At 35.2% G+C, this 13,999-nt stretch overlaps 1 protein-coding gene across 1 annotated transcript in view; it reads right to left on the bottom strand.

Moving 5' to 3' along the window:
- Positions 1-1,195, bottom strand: part of LOC119084638 (neurotrimin-like) — a 187,926-nt gene extending 186,731 nt beyond the window's left edge. Inside the window, exon 1 of the mRNA XM_037194706.1 lies at positions 904-1,195. The gene's annotated coding sequence lies outside the window, so the exon portion shown is untranslated. The remainder of the gene's footprint in view (positions 1-903) is intronic.
- Positions 1,196-13,999: the final 12,804 nt, after the last annotated feature.

The following is a 13,999-nucleotide window of genomic DNA, read 5'->3' as shown; positions in this document are numbered from 1 at the left end:
CCATTCATTCAACCGTTTTCTTTTGTTTAGTCGGTAAAACTTACAGTCGAACTGTAGAATATGACCATTGAATTCCATTTACCATAAATATATTCGGAGCATATATCCAGTAACCTACATGCACGAATAAATCCAGGCTAGATACACACAAAGATGCATGAAAGTTTGATTCCAATTTAACGATCTTTCGAAAGTTAAACTTTCTAATTAGGTGTGTACCTACATAGCATCGAAAGCATACAAATTACATTAACCACTTTAAAATCACATTCTTTGGGCAGAAAAGTTATAATCTAATTATAATTCCATCGAAATTTATGCAAACAGAGAATTTGCCAGCGAAGATTTTTAATCAAATATCTCTCGACGTTTCTCCCTTTTGCAAAAATATTTAAAAAAAAACGAAGAAGAAGAATCGTTTCATTTCATGTGTAATAAAAAGCTATCGGAGGCTTTCACTGGATAACACTTAATACATCACAAGAGAAGAAGTTTTTTTTTATGTTTATCCCTCATCAATCTTTTCCACTGAGTTATTGACGCATTATATTTCAAATATTATCATCGCACTGTTCGGATGTCAACAAAAAAGTCAACATTTCCCCCAGAGTTGCCTTTTTTTATAGATGAAATAATTGGATTACGGACTTTGAATCTAAAATAATAAGAAAAAGTTGGTGATGCGGTTGGTCCGAATTTTTTTTATTTTTTTTGTTCGTTGGAACTTTTACGGGACTTTTTACCGGTTGAAAATTCAGTTATTCGAATTGGCATTGATGGAAATTTGCATAAAACCGAGAACATATACTCTTCAAAATAAAATTACAAATATCCATATCTCTTGGTGCGTATTTTTCATCAACCAAAAAAAGGATTAAAAATGTTGAAAGAATTTTTTCTCACTTTCCGGAAAATATCCACAAACTGCACATTCATGAATTGTCCTACCGATTGCACATTTATTTAAAAACAAAAAGTTTTTTTTTTTTTTCACCAAAAATATTTTTCTTTCACTTCTCAATAGGAAAGTCCCACCAAACTATGATTGCCAAAAACTCCTTTCCGTTGTAATATTTTTGTATAATGATTAATCTACCGCCTCGTAAATATCCCGTGACGTTTTCCGAATCGCACAATGTTTCCTCCGTACAGGACTTACATCAACTAATATATCGGGACGATTTACGTTAAGTTGAGAACCGCATTTTCGCTATACAACCCATCAACTATCTTTCGTTAAATTTTTCCCGTTTTCTTTCGGTGTATTGTCGGTGGCAAAGGAAAAACAGAATAAAACGAAACGCTCTCTCATATTCTCCTTTCGGGCTAACGGTCTCTACATAAAATGGGTTCTCTCTTCCACTACCCCAATTCAGTCTCTCTCTCTTCTTATCTGGCTCCATGTTATCGTATATTGCTGTTAAAGCCTACATATATTCGTAGTGGGTTCCAAGGATTTTGCGCAGATATCGCGGAAAATAGCTAAAGCATAAATGACATGATTTTCATCTTCATAAATATTAATACAGAACATCACATACCAACCGTGTATAGTAGTCTTCCATAATATTTTTCGTTTATTTTGTATAAATATAAAATAGATGAACGAAGTACATATATCTTGGGTGAATTCTTCTTCTTCTTCTTTTTTTCCTCATCGCGTTCGTCTCATTGTGCTAGACGTTCGCTTCCAAAATATAAAGGTACTAAACTGTATATATATGTGAACACTGTGTGTGCACATTGTATGAACAGCATCATGTAGAATATATATTTTTGTTGGCACACGTTTATATATGTATATACAGATATCCGTCTAATACATCGCGCGGAGCACAATGAACAAGTATATCAGCCCATAAGGTTGGTTAAAAATTTATAAATATGAGTTTGTTCGAGAACAACAACAAGAATTGTATATTTTCATTTATTTTATTATACAAACCGAGGCGCTATAAGTAAGTGTGCCCTATCAATCTAAATCTGAGCGTATATTACTTCACATGAACTTCTCTATATGTTATACTGCCAGAAGGGGAGGAGGAGTGGACGAAGTATAGCATGGTTTTAAAACCGTTTCTTTTGCTGTAATATTTATACCGTTTTTTTTGTCTTTTGCCTCTCCACATTTCACCCAGAAATATTACATTGCAACATTTTACGTGACGACACATTTTCTTCGACGATGAAGATTTACTAGTTATACATGGTTAGCTGGGAATCACCGATTGGAAAATTTTGAGTATCGGGTTGTACGGTGGCAATTAATTTTTTTTTTTTTGGTTGGTTCGGGTATGTGTGCTACATTGAATAATTGAGCTGCTCGTTTAAATTGTGATATTAGTGGAATGTCATGATAGATGGACTGATAAAAAATGGGAACGAGATGTGGGATTAGTGCGGAATTTCATTTTATGGTGTCTGGTCGGGAGAGAACACTGTTTACGAAGTTTACTGACCGTTTAATAGTTTTTCAAATGTAGTTCAATTTGTCTGATTCGGTATATATATCTGTTTTATGGCTTAGTTTATCGAATTAAGTTTAATCGAATTAATGAATACATTTGTTCGTCTACACAAGAAGTTTCTTTTGTTTTGTAGCTAATTTTGTAGACACACTTTACGAGGCGAGACAATTATTCAATGCGATTTGTACTTTGAACCGAAACCTAAATGTTATGCATAATATAGCTGTCGTATACAGATGTGTCGTATACAGCTGTCGCAAACTTTCGGTACATATATATAGGTAGGAGAAGCGAAACATCTCTTCAATCCCGAAAACAAATTCTTGCTAAATAAATTGTAAATAAATCAATTTAATCAATCCAACGTAACGGTTTAAACAAATCCCCCAAAAAACCCAGAAGGGTAAATGTGACGCAAGTCCTTTATCTTACTTACAAAATAACTGATATCGCTGAGGGTGACGCATTCTGCGCCTGTACGCAAACGTTTTATCAACATAAAAGTGACCCAAAAAGTTTCAGAAAGAAAATTTTACCAAAAAAAAAATTGCGTCACAAAGTGGCAGATGATTCGGCCTTCTTCCGTTTAAATTCCATTATTTCACGACGGATTTTGTCCTATTTTAATTATTTTCATAGCCATGGTTTCCTCAACATCTGCCACTTGTGACGCAATTTTTTTTGGTAAAATTTTCTTTCTGAAACTTTTTGGGTCACTTTTATGTTGATAAAACGTTTGCGTACAGGCGCAGAATGCGTCACCCTCAGCGATATCAGTTACTTACAAAATAAGATAAAGGACTTGCGTCACATTTACCCTTCTGGGTTTTTTGGGGGATATAACTTCTTTTGGAAGTTTAGGGGTAAGGGTCACTAGTTTTGTAAGCATCTCACGTCGACTACAGCTCAAATCCATCAAAAAATCCGATGGAAGTTAGGAAGGGCCAGAGGAATCATATGTCATCCCAAAATTTAGGAACCAACCTTGGAACACCTCACTTATGTCGAAAATAACCCAAAACCATCAAAAAATCCGATGGAAGTTAGGAAGTGCTAGAGGAATCATCTGTCATCCCAAAATTTAGGAACCAACCTTGGAACACCTCACTTATGTCGAAAATAACCCAAAACCATCAAAAAATCCGATGGAAGTTAGGAAGTGCCAGAGGAATCATCTGTCATCCCAAAATTTAGGAACCAACCTTGGAACACCTCACTTATGTCGAAAATAACCCGAATCCATCAAAAAATCCGATGGAAGTTAGGAAGTGCTAGAGGAATCATCTGTCATCCCAAAATTTAGGAACCAACCTTGGAACACCTCTCTTATATCGAAAATAACCCTAATCCATCAAAAAATCCGATGGAAGTTAGGAAGTGCCAGAGGAATCATCTGTCATCCCAAAATTTAGGAACCAACCTTGGAACACCTCTCTTATATGGAAAATAACCCAATCCATCGAGAAATCCCATGGAAGTTAGGAAGTGCTAGAGGAATCATCTGTCATCCCAAAATTTAGGAACCAACCTTGGAACACCTCACTTATGTCGAAAATAACCCGAATCCATCCAAAAAACCGATGGAAGTTAGGAAGGGCCAGAGGAATCATCTGTCATCACAAAATTTAGGAACCAACCTTGGAACACCTCACTTATGTCGAAAATAACACAAAACCATCAAAAAATCCGATGGAAGTTAGGAAGTGCCAGAGGAATCATCTGTCATCCCAAAATTTAGGAACCAACCTTGGAACACCTCACTTATGTCGAAAATAACCCAAATCCATCAAAAAATCCGATGGAAGGTAGGAAGTGCAAGAGGAATCATCTGTCATCCCAAAATTTGGGAACCGACCTGGTGTAAGTTAATATTTAATAATCCACACAATTTCCAACAAGAAACACATCCAAAAACAACACACACCTTTCACCACATTACCATCCATATCATGCACTAAAATATACAAAACACACACACACACATACAAATTGGTTTTTATATGACATTTGTATATGGAGACTTTGAGGAGCTCCAGCTCCTAAGATATGAGCTTTTTCCAACTTTTGAAAATTCCATTCTTATTTTTGGGCCATTATTAGCCTATAACCAAAATTTCAGGAAAATCTATAGAAACGTTTAGGAGTTCCTGGATCCCGGAATCCTGGAACTAACTAACTAACTAACTAACGTAGGCGATTTCAGTTATCTGAAAAAACGAAATTTTGCTTATTTTCATACAAACATCAATATTTCGAAGTTCGGCCAATTTTGAAGCTGCAGTAACGTGTGATAGCTCGTTGAACTCGTATGGATTCCTAGATTCCAGATATCCTAGTTAGGGGGTCGTTGGAGTTAAGGGGGAGAAGTCAAAAAGTTGCTGTAAATATGCTCCGCCGTCCCCAAAATTTTTTTTAAAAAACATTTTTGGTAGTGGACTTGCGTCACGCCCGCTAACTAACGTGCGGGCATGATCCAATTTGACGAATTAAAATGAAGTTAGTACAGTCCTGGTAAGCCATTTACGTTATATAATTATTGAGACGGTGTTGTCTGTGTCTGTAGATGTACTATTTATTAATAACGTTGGGTGCCTTAAAGGTCTATGCATTCGTAATTTTAATGTTTTGTTTATGCTAACCATTATGGAGCGCACCGACTTTAGTTTGTTTGACAATTAATTTTTGTCTGCAAAAAATCTGGGTTTGGATTGAACTGGGCCATAGCACAGAATAGAGGTGTTACCTATATATATATAGAACTCTTCGTCTTTAATATAAGATATTCAAACTTTTAAAGCACATGAAATGGAAAAAAAAGAGGGAAAAGTGACTTCAATTTTGCCAATTTAAATTGATCAGTCGAGCTAAGCCCGACTCTAGTTTCGTTTTGGAGACGGTGAAAGTAAAAACGGCAAAGTTTCGTTACAGAGCATACAAGTGGAAAACGGATGCTGGTAACAACTCTGCAACAAAATTACATACGTATTCGTCCGGGAAAATAAAACCTTAATCAGTTTAAAGTCTCAAGGACTTGTTACTTGAATTCAAAACTAAGCCCGTCAAGTATGAAGACGAAGTGTATTTTTATGCGACACATACGACAAAAAAAAATTGTAGCGAAATGCACGTCGAGAAAAATTGTAAATTCAAAGAAGAAACTTGTTACATTTATAACAATTGTAACAATATTCAAAGTTGTTGTTGGTGGTGGTAGTACTATAAGTGTTTCTTATTTTTTTTTTGCTTTTCGCACAATAAACTTATGTATACGGCGCATATTATGCATGCTTTTAAAGTAAAAGGTTCTCTGTAGGTTTTAGTATGAATTGGGTGTGAATAATGTTGATGTAAAGTGTTTGTCGCGCTATTGTAGATGACATAATTATTTTGTTCAACTTTTGTATTTCCCTTTTCGCAAATAAAGGCGAACTTCCTCCATATTTGATCGAATTTTTGCGCGTATTTACAGTAACATTGACATTTTTTTTAAGGCCCGTCATTGGGAAATGACAGGACAGTTTCCCGAAAATGTATGGAAAATTTTATCACAAAAATTCACCGAAAAAATTCAAAGAAACTCACCTCTTATGCTTTCCATTGTATTCGGGCATAGTCTATTTATGTCCCCAAGACATATTTGAACACTAAACTCTTTTTACTCGATGCAAAAACAAAAAGTTTTTTTTTTGTTTTGTCGCGATAAAAACACAGAACATATTTCGACACAACTGTGACACTCCGCTACTATAAGGACTAGAATGAACGTTTGCTGTGTTCACTTCGGCGGTAAAATATTTTCATTCAAAAAAGTGTCCGACCCTTCAACGATGGTAGACATTTATTAAAATTGTAACCTCTCCCACTTCTTTAGTAAGCTAACAAGACTTCGGTAAGTCTAATTATGCCACCTCTTTGAACAAAAATATCGGCTGAGGTCGAATAATTCTCCGCTGAGCTTTAACAAACCTCTAATGAGTTCTAATAATTCTCCGCTAGGCTTCAGTAAGAGTCCGTCAGACCTTAGCACGTTGTAGTAAGGCAATGAAGCTAAGCGAACACTCAATAAGCATCAGCGGATACCTAATAATTGTTGCTATGATTTAATAAGACTCCACTTAGCTTTGGCAGATCTCCGCTGAGTGTCCGATTCGCTCCATTAGGCCTTCCTGCAACTTGCTTAGGCCTAACGGACACTTCCTGAAGCCTAGCGGAGAATTATTAGAGCTCAGCGGAGGTTTGTTAAAGCTCAGCGGAGAATTATTAGAGCTCAGCGGAAAATTGTTAGAACTCAGCCGATATTTTTGTTCAAAGAGGTGGCATAATTAGACTTCGCGAAGTCTTCTTAGCTTACTAAAGAGGAACGAACATTTATTTACGCTCAGCACAGTCTTACGAGAGGCTAAATTTTTAATAAATGCTCTCCCATCGTTGATAGAATGTCCGCTGAGCTCTCGTAAAGCTTTAAAAAATGGTCGATGAGCATTATTAAATGTATACGCTACACTTTGTCAACCGTTTGATGATTGTTTTTAAATGTCCGACACTTTTTTGAATGAAAATATTTTACCGCCGAAGTGAACACAGCAAACTTTCATTCTAGTCCTTATAATAGCGGAGTGTCACAGTTGTGTCGAAATATTTTCTGTGTTTTATCGCGACAAAACAAAAAAAAACTTTTTGTTTTTGCATCGAGTAAAAAGTGTTTTAGTGTTCAAATATGCCTTGGCGACCTAAAGAGACTATGCCCGAATACAATGGAAAGCATAAGAGGTGAGTTTCTTTGAATTTTTTCGGTGAATTTTTGTGATACATTTTTGCATACATTTTCGGGAAACTGTCCTGTCATTTCCCAATGACGGGCCTTAAGGCATTTTACATCGTTGGTCCTACCTTCCTGCCAGAAACATAAAAGTGAGTTACTAAATGAGTCTTTGATCAATGGATGACTTCGAAAGAATGAACATATTCACAAAAGCTAATGGGATCAGAATGTACAAATAGAATTTATGGGAATGCTACAATTAATAGCTAACTTCAACACTTTTTACCGTCCTCCTAAATTCTTAAACCAAAATAAATTTATCTTCCTGTTGATAAAAGCAAAAAAAAAACGTTCACCTGAGCTCTGTCAATTACTTCTTCCTGTTTCAACTTCTTCTTGTTTTCGCTTCTCCTCTCCTTCTCCTCTCCTTCTCCTCCTCCTTCTACTTCTACTTTTACTTCTTCTTACCTTAACTTCTTTTTCCTTCTTCTTACTTTCCCTTACTTTTCCTTTCTTTTCTTTTCTGTTGTTTTCTTTCATACGTTAAACTTGGCCAAGGTCGTTGCCGTAAATATCAATTGCTTATACTACATCCCTCGCATCACACAATAACAATCCAATCAATTGTCAGTCTTTCATTGCTAGGCTAGCACCACTCTATGGGCCCATAACCTGTTAGAGGTTCTACCTTCCAGCCAAAAATAGAAAAGTAAATTACAAAATGAGTCTTTATTAAATGGCTGACTTCGAACGAATAAACATTATTCACAAAATATAATATGATTAGAATGTACAAATAGAATTGATGGGAATGTTACGATTAAAAGCTTACTTCAACAGGACCACGCTAACCAGTTTCTACCAAAGATGCGCCGGGCAGAGTATGCAGAGCATATTCATAAGTCCCAAAAAATTGAATCTTTCATATAAAAATTGGAAAAATGGTCAATGATACGATGACACTTCACCCCTTTCATCCTTCGATTCCTCCCATCGTTGATCCTCCATATTCAACAAACTTTCAAAAAAGCTTTCCCATAAAAACCCTTCCAAACACAAGTGCTTTCAAATACAGCATAATGTGCACTAAAACAAATGAAATAAAATGTTTTCTGCAACTGAGCTAATATTTCATGTGTTCAGTTTGACAGTTCTATTTGCTTTCCCCTCTTGTTTTGACAGATGGTTATAGAAATTTTCTGTCCCTAACTGTCACCTTTGTTTTAGGTTCGCTCGCTTTTGTTGATTTTCCTATTTTCTTCACTCGGTAAACAAATAACTGCTGCAAATATGCAATCTAGGTTAACTAGATTAGAATACCGATCCTTACCGACATCAATGGCACTTGTTGCAAAGGTATTTCATAAAAGTTGCATTAATTAAACAATTAAATTGAAACCACACAAATTATTTCAAGTCTCTTCCACCCTCTCTATCCACTAAACTTCTGTCTGTTATGATTTTATGACGACAGAACATAAATTGAAAAAAAAATCGTTTTCTTTTTTCTTCCTTCCGTATCTAAATCCTTTGCCGCTCGCTTGCTGGTAATGTGATACGAAAAAAAAAGTAATTTTTCTCTTTTCTTATTTAAAAAAAAAATCCTCTTATTCAAATTGAAGTTTGCATTTTTCTATCTACTAAAGAACCTTTGTAGTAAGCCTTTGTGCCAGTGACAGGCCATCAGTTCTAATTGTAATTACATCGTTATAAAGTGTTTAAAAAAAAGTGTAGCCAAAAAAAATTAACAAAAATCGCGTTATCATCGTTTTCCTGCTACAGTCGGTATATATTCAGAGAACTTTTCCTTATAATTTTTATACATCCGTTCATTTGTGTACCGTTTTTGTGATGTTTTCGCATAAAGTATCTATCTTGTAAGTACACAAAAAATGGGTAGGTTTTCGTTGCGAACGATGTATTAGGGAAATAAATGTGTTTCGTTGTATTATACACAGATTTTTTTTTTTTTGTAAAGACTGCGTATGTGTTCCAATTTAACATACCTAAGTGAAGCCCTGCCTAACCATCGATACGTGGTTTTTTTTTGTGTGTGTGAAGAAAACCTCATAATTTAGTCGTTAAATTTCAATATCGAATAAATAAATTACACTCCGAAATTACCCATAAAATGTGAATGTGTGCTCAAATTATCGTCGAATTTTCAACTTAAATTTATTCGAAAAAATAATGCGCTTTCCGAAGGGAAACCATTCTATTCATATTTTTTAAGAGGAACCTCATTTTTTTCAATGTACTTTGTGCGAGACACAAAAAAAAATATAAAATATGACAAAGTGTAAGCTTAACGGATATATCATAAAGGAGAGTTAATTAACTTCGGACGTCTACAGCACATTCTCTTATTAAAATTCCAAAATGTTTTAGAGGTAGGTAACACTTTGTTAAGTTGAGTCATGTGCATTTTCAGTATAAATTTTCAATAGTTTTGTGTAAAAGACAAGAACGCCATATACTCCACTTACACAATGGACTTTTTTTTTTGCTGTAAAAATGGTTTACTATAATTTTTTAACGTTTTACGTTTATTTCGGAAGTTGACGCCATATAACCAATTTTTTCTGAAATAAAAAAAAATGTGAACGATAGCTAGAAGCAACATTACACACAACCTCCTTGATATTTTGGTACAACATGTAATTCTGATTTTTTTTTACTCTGTTCGACAGACGTTTTTATAATGAAAATAGGTCGTTTTGTGGTTCACATTTCTTTGAAATTTTGAATAAATAGGTGGAGAGCATAAGTGAACAGTTTGAGCCCTATGAACTAGATCTAGAAAGAGGCAGATAAACATAGACGATAACACTAACTCTATATGTATGAATATGGTGGACATCTAAAAATCTAAATGTATGAATATGGTGGACTCCCATCTAAAAAATAATTAAATTTTGACTAAACGGATTTTGACCAAACATAATGTCTATGTCGAGGGTCGAGCGATAAGACTTTCAAATCATGACGTAATTAATGAAAGAATTTTCAAAGCCTTATCGCACAGCAGATATTTTTCCACCAGTCATAAGATAAGATAAGATGGACAGTAAAGCTGATGCTTTCCAAGCACCTAAGCCGCCAATGGACCTGTTGTGCATTACCCATATTTTCGATAGATTTTACAATTGTGAATCGTATGATTTATCTATTATAACATAGGTGTCGCTAGTAGTTGACATTTTTAGAATCACGATTGTGACTTATGCATGTGACGTATGAGAACTGTGTTCAGCATTTTTTGTTGTTTTCTTATAGACCTATTACGGACGATAGAGCTGATCAGTGGTAACTAACAGCAGAAACTAATCATTTACGATTAGCGAACCCGTGACTAATAGGGCATGACTCCATCGCTCTACCGATTGAGCTACCTGGATGGTTTTTCCACCAGTCATACATTTAGCGTTAATGTTACAGTCTTTATTCAGCGGTGACGTTCTCTATTACTTAATTGATATGAACGCTAAAATTCATTTACCGGGGGCTTAGTGAGTAAAAGAATCTCGTAATTTTTGTCTTGTTCGTCACACTTGGCAAAATGAAAAAATTCCACACAATGACGGAATCTATTATTATTAAGAAAATCTTCAAACTCGTTGAAATTTTAAGAAAATTCTTAAAAAATAAGTGTTAAAAAATCAAAGGAAAATCGTGAAAATCCTTTGAAATTGACAAAAAAAAATCCTAGAATCCTAGAAAATTCTCATAAAATCTTTGAAATCCTTAAAAGTCCTCTTGCACATCTAAGCCGTCTGACATCATAGAAAACCTATATCGACATCAAATTAAACTATTAAACGTATATGTTTCCACCGTTACATTATGACAGACTGATATGCACACTAGCTCTCGGTCTACAGTTTTTCACATTTCGAGAATTTAATGATGATGGTATTCACCATTTCGATTTCGTAAAAAAATTTCATATAATTTGTTTGACAGTAATGGCAAAATGTCGTATGTCTTTCGTTATAACCTTTTCTGAACAAACTTAACATCAATGAATCCTTTGTAAATTTATAGCCTACATTTGGGCGAAACCTTTAGGATAAACCTTTGCAGATTAATAAATTTACACAATCTGCAATGTTTTCTCCACGTGAGATAAGTTATCATCCACAAACCAAATTTTCCTTTTAAAAGTAACACATTTTTGCGTGCTTTACACGTTGCCACATGTTATTGACAATTTCAAGAGGTTACGCTGATCGCTTGGTGAAAAACGACTTCACCTAGCACAAATTAAAGAGTTTGAACATATGTTTGACATTGCAATGTGGGCAACGTAGAGATACTTGATCTCAAAACCAACCTAAACCACGTGTTTCCATCTTCATAAAAAACACTAATCGAACCCGAACTTGATTTAACCCGAACCTGAAAAATTATTTCGGGTTCAACCCGAACTTGACCCGAACTTGAATTTTCGATTTCGGGTTTAACCCGAACCCGACCTGAACCCGAAATTGTTCAACCCGAATTTGACCTAAACCTGAATTTTCAATTTCGAGTTCGACCCGAACCTAAACTGAACCCGAAATTTTAAATTTAATCAGGTCGGGTTCGGGTAACCCGAAATTTTTGACTTTTTTTAGTGTAATAAACGCTCAAAATTTCGGGTTACCCGAACCCGACCTGATTAAATTTAAAATTTCGGGTTCAGTTCAGGTTCGGGTCGAACTCGAAATTGAAAATTCAGGTTCAGGTCAAATTCGGGTTGAACAATTTCGTGTTCAGGTCGGGTTCGGGTTAAACCCGAAATCGAAAATTCAAGTTCGGGTCAAGTTCGGGTTGAACCCGAAATAATTTTTCAGGTTCGGGTCATAAATCCGGTTCAGGTCAACCTGAACTAAAAGAGGTCAACCCGAACCCGTTCCGAGCCTTATTTACCACCTAGTTTTCGTCTTTGATACAACCTCTCCACTCCACCCCTAGCCGTTCCACCCCGCAGAATTCCATTTTGAATGCCTTGGTATGAAAAGTGCTGGTTAATGGTAATGATGGCATATTGCCACTCTAATTAATCCATAAAAAACGACATTAGTTTAATGTTTATCCCAAGTTTAACTGTTGAGTCTGATTTGTAAATAGTGATTAGTGACGATTCGTATGCAATTTGCTTACACTTTACTCCCGAATAATTACACTGTTGGGACCGCCATTCCAATACTACGAACTACTTATAAAATAATGACAAAGGGGAATATCAATCTCGAATGGAACAAAATTCAATTAGAAATAGTTATTAGTCGACATAAGGAACAAAATTTGTGTTTCACATTGTAAATATTGTAAATGAAACGTTGATAGCGGTCTCTAGCAATATATGCGAACAACTTCATTTTGTTACGTGCATTTGTCAAACAAGATTTGAAATTTGATTAAAAAAAAACGAAAACGTTCATACATCAAACGTTGGCAAAATGTAAGGTGTTTCATTGCAGCATTACGCAACCATACGAAAACGTACCCCAAGATCTTACGAAAACATTTAATATTAATTTGTTAAATAAATAAAAAAAAAATAAAACGACTAGCAGCACGCACACCTAAACTTCCACGCTGTGAATAAATTGACGCCATTGAAATTAATAACCTCGCCAATAAAACAAATGTCCCGTTTACGTATTAAATGATGATTTCATCAAAACACTGGCTGTTCACGCACACCGACGCACACAAGAGAGGAACCATTTTTAAAGCACAAGATCAAATATTACTGAGGCGACCGGCGAGCCTAATGCAACAGTATTATCGTCCAAGCATAATAATTTCGGTTTTACAGCAATTGCAGCCCGTCATGCACGAACAGTTTTCGTTTCGGTGGAATTGAAAATCTTTTCGAAACCAAATTTTTTCCAACATGAATCAAAGTGAATAATCGCAGACACTTCCTGTACCCCGAAGTGAAATATCGTTCGGATTCTTTTCCACTTAAAAATTGTTGGATGCTTTAAATTTTGAAACATGCTTCCCGTGGAGAATGTTCCCACGATATTTATCTCAAAATATCATTGTTCACTTGAACTGTTATTGTAGCAAAAGTTTGTGTTTTAATTTAAAGTACATCACAAAATGGTTTAAAGTGTGTCACAGTTGCGTGTCATCACCTGAAAACTCTTTCCCATCAACGACTGAAAAAAAAAACTTTACCAAAACCACATTTCCCATAAAACAAGGCTTTCGTGTATTCATTCTCATCATAATTACTGAAGGTGAAACAGAAAGAGGAACATCTAGAATATTATTACATAGCTCAGTAATGTACTCTGTATAACTGATGGTGGAGTGGGGGCCTGTTAATTAATTTTATTCATATCATGGTAAGGCATATATTTCTCTATACCTTGAATTCAGTACACTAACAACATTACACAGTGTATATTATAGCAAATACTTTATATGAATTGTGTTTTAGTTTACCGATACTTTTGGAGCGTAATAATTGTATGTTTCTGACGGATTTTGCTACGATAATTGTTGCTACACATAACGGTATTAATTCTCCCCCCTAGTTTATGCCACAATCATCACAGTGTAAACTCTTACCGTTATTCTAATTTAAATCGAAGGTGACGCATTCCATTTAACATTTATTTATGGGAGCACAGCATTATTGTTAACAACACTATTTTTGATAAATGGCTGCCTGTTCGTTTACACGTTGAATTTGAGGACGATCAGTGCAAGCTAAGGACGAACCAAGGATGGTAAAACAATCGTAGCCGTACATACCATTTAACTGGCC

The sequence above is a fragment of the Bradysia coprophila genome, unplaced genomic scaffold (assembly GCF_014529535.1).
Source record: "Bradysia coprophila strain Holo2 unplaced genomic scaffold, BU_Bcop_v1 contig_87, whole genome shotgun sequence".
Classification (NCBI taxonomy): domain Eukaryota; kingdom Metazoa; phylum Arthropoda; class Insecta; order Diptera; family Sciaridae; genus Bradysia; species Bradysia coprophila.
This window is presented reverse-complemented; position numbering and strand designations above follow the sequence as displayed.